The sequence below is a fragment of the Brachyhypopomus gauderio genome, chromosome 12 (assembly GCF_052324685.1).
Source record: "Brachyhypopomus gauderio isolate BG-103 chromosome 12, BGAUD_0.2, whole genome shotgun sequence".
In the NCBI taxonomy this organism is placed as follows: Eukaryota; Metazoa; Chordata; class Actinopteri; order Gymnotiformes; family Hypopomidae; genus Brachyhypopomus; species Brachyhypopomus gauderio.
Window position 1 is genome coordinate 3,795,575 of NC_135222.1, and position 7,322 is coordinate 3,802,896.

Here is a 7,322-nt window from a genome sequence, read left to right on the forward strand (position 1 = left end):
GGAACGTTCTGTCTCTCCGTCGTTCTGTCTCTCCGTCGTTCTGTCTGTATGTTGTGTTTTGCTTTCACACCGACAGCGCTACCTATGAACAATCTCCATTCATCCTGCTGCACAGTTAGTATATATCTGCTCTTCAGGTTGACCCAGGTGATGTTGGTTTTTGTCTCCAAAGAGAAGATTGGCAGAACTTGTAGGTTTGAACGTTGATGAATCTCCCATGAGAGAGAGGAGGAGAGGAGAGTTGCTGGCAGGCCAATGCCATGGTTCATACATCACTGTCTCCGATGGACACGGTTGCCGACACGGGGTCGGCCGTAGCGGCTCATTCCCATGTGACCGAGCAGACTGTAGTCTGACAGTGGCGGAGTCTCTGGGTGATCTTGGCTTTCTGAGGTGTGAGACTCAACTTCAAAGAAACTCGAGGAATTTGCATTTATGTGTGCATGAATACACGATTTCATCGCATGTCCCTGGGAGAATCTTGTGCAGAATAGCTGTACACATCTGACATCTGTTACTGTTTCTTCAGAACAATGCAAATGAGTCATTAAAAAAATAAATACAAATCCGTTTATGATGTTTATGATTCAGCCATCTTTAAAGTCTGCCCCACATTTGAACCTGAAACACGGCGGTTCAGAGGATGACAGTGTCAGCGTCAGAGAGGCTGAGGAGAAGGAGACGGTGTGAGCTACAGTTCACATTCTGGACATCGGTCGGCTCTCAAGCGAACAATGGTTGACGCCTGTGTCTTTTCAGTGTGGCCAGTGTTATTGTTTATGCATTTGGTGAAGGGGAAGAAGAGGCAAGAGGTTCTGTGAAATGGGCCACAGCCCGGCCAACCCATGTCTCCGCCCTCCCGTTCTGTCTCCGCCCTCCCGTTCTGTCTCCGCCCTCCCACTCTTCCCCTTTTCATCTATCCCTAGCACTTCTTTCTCCCTTTCTCTCTATGCAAGTCTCCTCGCCCGTGTCCAAACTCATACCGAGGGTGTGGGTGACACTGTCCTTCTGTTTCTTTGTCGGGAGGATTGACAGCTAAGCTCAGCTCAGGGTTTTTTGTGAAACACCTTCTTGGTTCAGGCTTGTGAAGAGCACAAAGAATGCCATCAGACTCAAGCTGAGCTGCTCTCTGGCTGCAAATGGCTTTGGGTTTGTTGTGATCTGCTTTAGTATAGTTTGATATCGTTAGTTTGTTGAATTGTTGATCTTGCGTTGGTTGCGTTGGTGAAATAAGAGGGCATCATAGTCGGTGTTTGAAAGTATCTTAGATGTGTGGGTTTCACGAGGCTCCATGTGCTGCTCCGTATGGTGGAGCTGTGAGTGCTTCAGCCCTCCGCTACTCTTCCCACTTTTCTGGGGAGGATCAGAGAGTGATGTTGGGGGTGTTGGTGTGGGGGGTAGGGGTTGGGGTGATGGTGTGGGGGGTAGGGGTTGGGGTGATGGTGTGGGGGGTAGGGGTTGGGGTGATGGTGTGGGGGGTAGGGGTTGGGGTGATGGGGTGCCTGGCTAAGTGGGGGGAGGAGGGTTGAGGGGGAATCCCCCCCCTTCCATAGAAGAGCGAAAGACCAATTAACAAAGGATAAGAATTGAACCGTAAATACCCTCAACAAGGACCAACAAGAACAAGAGGTCTCTCTCTTTCTTTCTTTCTCTCTTCCTCTCTCTCTCTCTCTCTCTCTCTCACTCTTCCACACACTCACACACACTTTCACACTCCCCCCTCCACCTCTTACAGAGTGAAGGCTCCAAGCTTACAAAGTGCCAATTAACACTGAACATTGGCCCCCTCACCCCTCCCTTCATGAGCTGCTGACAGCAGTGGTGTTTGGGTTAATACCAAAAGCCCGCAAAGAATTATAAATCTCCTTCTCCAGCCCCATTCTTCCTGACCATCTCATTCCCCTCTCCTCCTCTCTCATCCCCCTCTCCTCCCCTCTCCTCCACAGTCCTTTTATTTTGTTTCCAATGGGGTGGTTTTACAGTTCAGTGCACGTTCAAAGAGTGATATAAAATGACTTTCCAAAAGAATTTTCATTTGGAGGGAAGAAGAGCCTTGTGTTGGGTTAGGGGGAGACACGGGTGAGACAACAGTGTGAGAGGTGAGGGGAGACACGGGTGAGACAACAGTGTGAGAGGTGAGGGGAGACAGGGGTGAGACAACAGTGTGAGAGGTGAGGGGAGACAGTGTGAGAGGTGAGGGGAGACACGGGTGAGACAACAGTGTGAGAAGTTAGGGGAGACACGGGTGAGACAGTGTGAGAGGTGAGGGGAGACAGGGGTGAGACAACGGTGTAAGAGGTGAGGGGAGACACGGGTGAGACAACAGTGTGAGAAGTAAGGGAAGACACGGGTGAGACAGTGTAAGAGGTGAGGGGAGACACGGGTGAGACAGTGTGAGGTGAGGGGAGACACGGGGGTGGAACGAGGTCTTAGAGGTGTTGATTTTGTTTTGCTGACTTTGTTTTTGAGTTTAGGGTTGCTTGAATTTTGTGTTTCTGTGTATTTTGAAATTATATTTTGGTGTGTTTTGATTTTATGTTTCAGTGTGTTTGGGCACATCCAGTTTTTTTAGTCTGCTGTGCTATATCACTCACAAAAACACACAGTACATTTCGGATGAGATGCTGACCTGGACCGTACTGGAATGAGAGCATGTTTACGGAGGTGCTCTTCAGTTTTGACTGTGATGATGCCTCCTCTCTCATTCCCCCTCTTCTCCTACTGGGCTTGCATACGCTGATTTTGTGCAGACACACACCTCCCTTTGGCTGAGGCATGGAGCCAGACAGGTCGAGACGCTCCTGCTCATGAGGAGCTGCAGCGAGAGCTCCGCGCTGCTCCCGCTCGTTTATCAAAGACACGGCAGTGACACGGTTGTTGTTTCTCCCCTTTGTGTGCTGCCATAAATCAGTCTGCTGAATAAAGGAGCAATAGGGAGGTGGCCATGGGGGGCCACAGGGGGGGATTAAACCCTCAGAGAGACACTCACCTCTTCGTACTCGTTTCTGGCTCATGCGATACTCCAGAATCAGTCACGCTGCCCAGGGCCTGGTGAGAAAACTCACAGCCCAACACCTCCAAGGTCCAGTGACACATTATTACGCCTCCCCTATCAGCAGGCTTACAGAGACAGCTAGGTGGCTGATTGCAAAAGTGGACTTGAACAACTGGCAAAGCATATCTGGCCATTAAACAGCACCGTGACTTGTGGGTTGTGGTGCTACATCAGGTCCCATGTTTGAAGCTTTGTCTTAGATGTGAAATGAGGTCTAACGGAGTGAGATGTGCAAAGTAACAGGTTGTGCTATGCTCCTGTTCTGTTAGAATGACAGGTCATCTAGAGGACAAAAGGAAAGGTAGGGAGTAGAGGGTGTGGTCTAGGGTGTAGGGAGTAGAGGGTGTGGACAAAAGGAAAGGTAGGGAGTAGAGGGTGTGGTCTAGGGTGTAGGGAGTAGAGGGTGTGGTCTAGGGTGTAGGGAGTAGAGGGTGTGGTCTAGGGTGTAGTCTAGGGTGTAGGGAGTAGAGGGTGTGGTCTAGGGTGTAGGGAGTAGAGGGTGTGGTCTAGGGTGTAGGGGAGTAGAGGGTGTGGTCTAGGGTGTAGGGGAGTAGAGGGTGTGGTCTAGGGTGTAGGGGAGTAGAGGGTGTGGTCTAGGGTGTAGTGGAGTAGAGGGTGTGGTCTAGGGTGTAGGGGAGTAGAGGGTGTGGTCTAAAGTGTAGGGGAGTAGAGGGTGTGGTCTAGGGTGTAGGGAGTAGAGGGTGTGGTCTAGGGTGTAGGGAGTAGAGGGTGTGGTCTAGGGTGTAGGGGAGTAGAGGGTGTGGTCTAGGGTGTAGGGGAGTAGAGGGTGTGGTCTAGGGTGTAGGGGTGTAGAGGGTGTGGTCTAGGGTGTAGGGGAGTAGAGGGTGTGGTCTAGGGTGTAGGGGAGTAGAGGGTGTGGTCTAAAGTGTAGGGGAGTAGAGGGTGTGGTCTAGGGTGTAGGGGAGTAGAGGGTGTGGTCTAGGGTGTAGGGGTGTAGAGGGTGTGGTCTAGGGTGTAGGGGTGTAGAGGGTGTGGTCTAGGGTGTAGGGGTGTAGAGGGTGTGGTCTAGGGTGTAGGGAGTAGAGGGTGTGGTCTAGGGTGTAGGGGAGTAGAGGGTGTGGTCTAGGGTGTAGGGGTGTAGAGGGTGTGGTCTAGGGTGTAGGGGAGTAGAGGGTGTGGTCTAGGGTGTAGGGGTGTAGAGGGTGTGGTCTAGGGTGTAGGGGAGTAGAGGGTGTTCTGTTCTGTGCTGCACTCATCTCTTCATCATGCCCCTCAGCCCCCTCCCAACACCAAACTTTGAGACATCTTACATTTTGCAGAGTTCTTCCACACTACTCTTCCCACTGCACACCCAACAGGCTGGAGATTCAGGCGGTAAGATAAAAGGTGGTTCAAGATGATATGATGCTGTTGTCTGCACATGTTGTAATATATCCTGGTTGGCTGAAACTATATTAAGCAACAGCGGAGATTAGATTTAATCTTCACTGTATAACTACGCAATCATTCATCTCCTGCCCCAACCAGTGATTTCACCGAACAATAACGTAAACACAGTCAGATTCCCTCACCACTCTCGTAATTAAAATCATTCATTCTTTAGAAACACCCTGTAGCTATCCAAAGATTGTAGTCTCATCAAGCACAGTGTGTGATGGGCACTCCATCAGTGGGCAGTGTGTGACCACAGGGCCGCTGTTTGCGGGGGACGTTTTCGAGTGGTTGACCACTTTCAACCCAGCAGCGATGGCGAAATTTGTAACAATCCCATAAACACCGCCATGCTCTCGTAGCGGGGCGACTCCCACCACCCACTTCAGTGGCGTTGAAGCTGCGTCCACGACGTACCCCCCCCCCCCCCCCCCCCCCCCCCAAATTATTCCTGGCAGCCGTGTTGTGGTGACGCTCAGAGAGAGATAAACGGGGTAGAGGGTGTCTGATGGTATCGTTTGCCCGTTAAACTCACATTGGAGCTAGCTGGACCCATCACGGTTGCCTGTGGATGCAGGTGCAGTGAGATTGGACTTCCAGAGATTGGACAGTGACTCAGCTCTTGATTCATCACCCCAGTCTACCGAGTTACGGAGTTTACACGCTGTTGTCACGTAAAACTGGCCTCTGCCAGAACGAGGTGAAAGCGTAGCGTCTCGCCGAAGAGGAGGACCCGTCGGAACGGATTACATCTGAGGTTTTCCATCTGGGAGTGATTGTCCCAACGGAGGAGTTTGGAAGGGGGGGGGGGGGGGGGGTGCACAGGATTAGCCAATCCAGTATCATTTTCACTTCTTGCTTTTGTGGCTCTTGACGCATTGACTTCATGCATTTGTGCATATAAATATACGGCCTCTCTGATCCACCCACAAAGCTGCTTCTCATCTTCTGTTTCACGGGCTCTCACAAATTAATACCTGCTCTTTGTTATGCCGAGTGTCTTAGTCTCGCTGTGTTACTAATGTGGAATTACAGTTAGAACACTGTTTCAGAGGTATGGAATCACATAATAATATTGAACATGAGCTTCACAGTGCTGCAGAAAGATCGTCTGATGTTGCAGGTGGTTTTTTTCAGTAAACACAGCACCGACCGTGACCTACAGCACAGTGGCGTGATGCTCGTCAGTGAGAATTAGTGAGGATTCGTGGTGATGTGACACTTACTGCAGTGATAGATGCCCTGAGTTCACCAAGTAGCACAAACGTAACTGGGTTAAGTCTCCATCCAGCCTAGCCATCCACTGCAGCCCTGACAGTGTGGCCAGAGTTGCTTTGGCACATCACGGCTCGTTTCCTGTAATTGGACGCGATCGCTTCCCCCTGTGTCTCTGAGCCTTGTTCAAGGGGCCTGGCAACGCTTTGTCTGACTGGACCATCCCCACTCCGCCTCCAGCCCCCGCCCCGGCCCCGCCCCCGACCCCCGCCCCCTCCCCTCACCCAGCTCTCAACCCAATCACCCCTTCACGGTTCTACGTGACCCATCCTGCACCCCCACAGCAGACGCCGGGTGTGTGAAGGAGGTCAGCGGATCAGCCCCAGAGCCTCGGCACAGTGAGGAGCGGTTAGGCTGAACTGTTGCCGCCATTCACGGTGGGTTCAAACACAGTGCAGCATTGGAAGAAGCCTCGTGGGGGAGGGGCCAGAGGGACCCAGCCACAGACACGAGTTACAAAGAGAGAGAAGAAGAGATAGAGAGAGAGAGAGAGAGAGGGAGGGAGAGAGAAAGAGAGAGTAGCATGTTCTGCTAATTGCTGGGGATTTATTTGTCTTTCTTTCTCTCACACCTCCTCTTCCTTGGTCTTCTCAGTGGTCCCGCCTGCGGTATATAAATGCCCACAGAGCCAGGGGAGACGATGGTTTTGGGTATCGTTTACACATTTACGAGGTCTGGCAGATGTTCCAATGCAGAGCAATTTACAGCCGCGCTTTGTTGTCTACATGGAAATCAGTCAACCTTGCTGCTGGAACATTGGGCTTGAGTGTGAAGATACCAAGCTACAGTCGTGTGTGTGCTCACGCGGACCTCTACACTTTTGTGTGATGATGTTGCTCCATTTTTCGGTTTAATTGCTCCCATGTGATGATCTTCCCACCCGTTCTCATAAGAAGACTCAATTTCAAGACCTTTGTTATACTGTAATTATCTGACTATCACAGGAACCAAGTATCATAACCAAGTGTGAAATCTAGAAACTGCTATTTATTAAACATACTCCACTATAATCTTGAAGATATGAGCAAAACATACTGAAATGAAATATGCCTGTGTGTGTGTGTGTGTGTGTGTGTGTGTGTGTGTGTGTGTGTGTGTGTATGTGTATGTGTATGTGTATGTGTGTGTGTGTGTGTGTGTGTGTGTGTGTGTGTGTGTGTGTGTGTGTGTGTGTGCATCCAGAGCTAACAGCTCAGCAACTGTGAAAATATGAGAGGGAGAGAGGAGCAGATGTGGACCTGGAGCATATCCAAGTGGAGGCCTCTGTATCCCCGAGCCTTCGTCTCAGGAGAACACACACCCAAGGTGGGGGAGACAACGAGGACGAGCGGTCCGCCAGACGCAGGGACCAACACTTTCGTCTCACTTTCCTCCATTGTTTTCGCTCGCGTCCTCAAAGTAACCACTGATGCCCGAGCCACATTTCAGCTCGCATTGTAGTTCTTCTGTTCACATATGAGGCTTTTAGCCTTCTTCAGAGACTCCAGATGGATGGATGGATGGATGGATGAATGGATGGGCAATTGGCCAAAAGTCTCTTCGAAGGATGGATAATGTAAAAAAGTTGTTGGTACTGGTCTTCTTCCACTGTCCACTGATT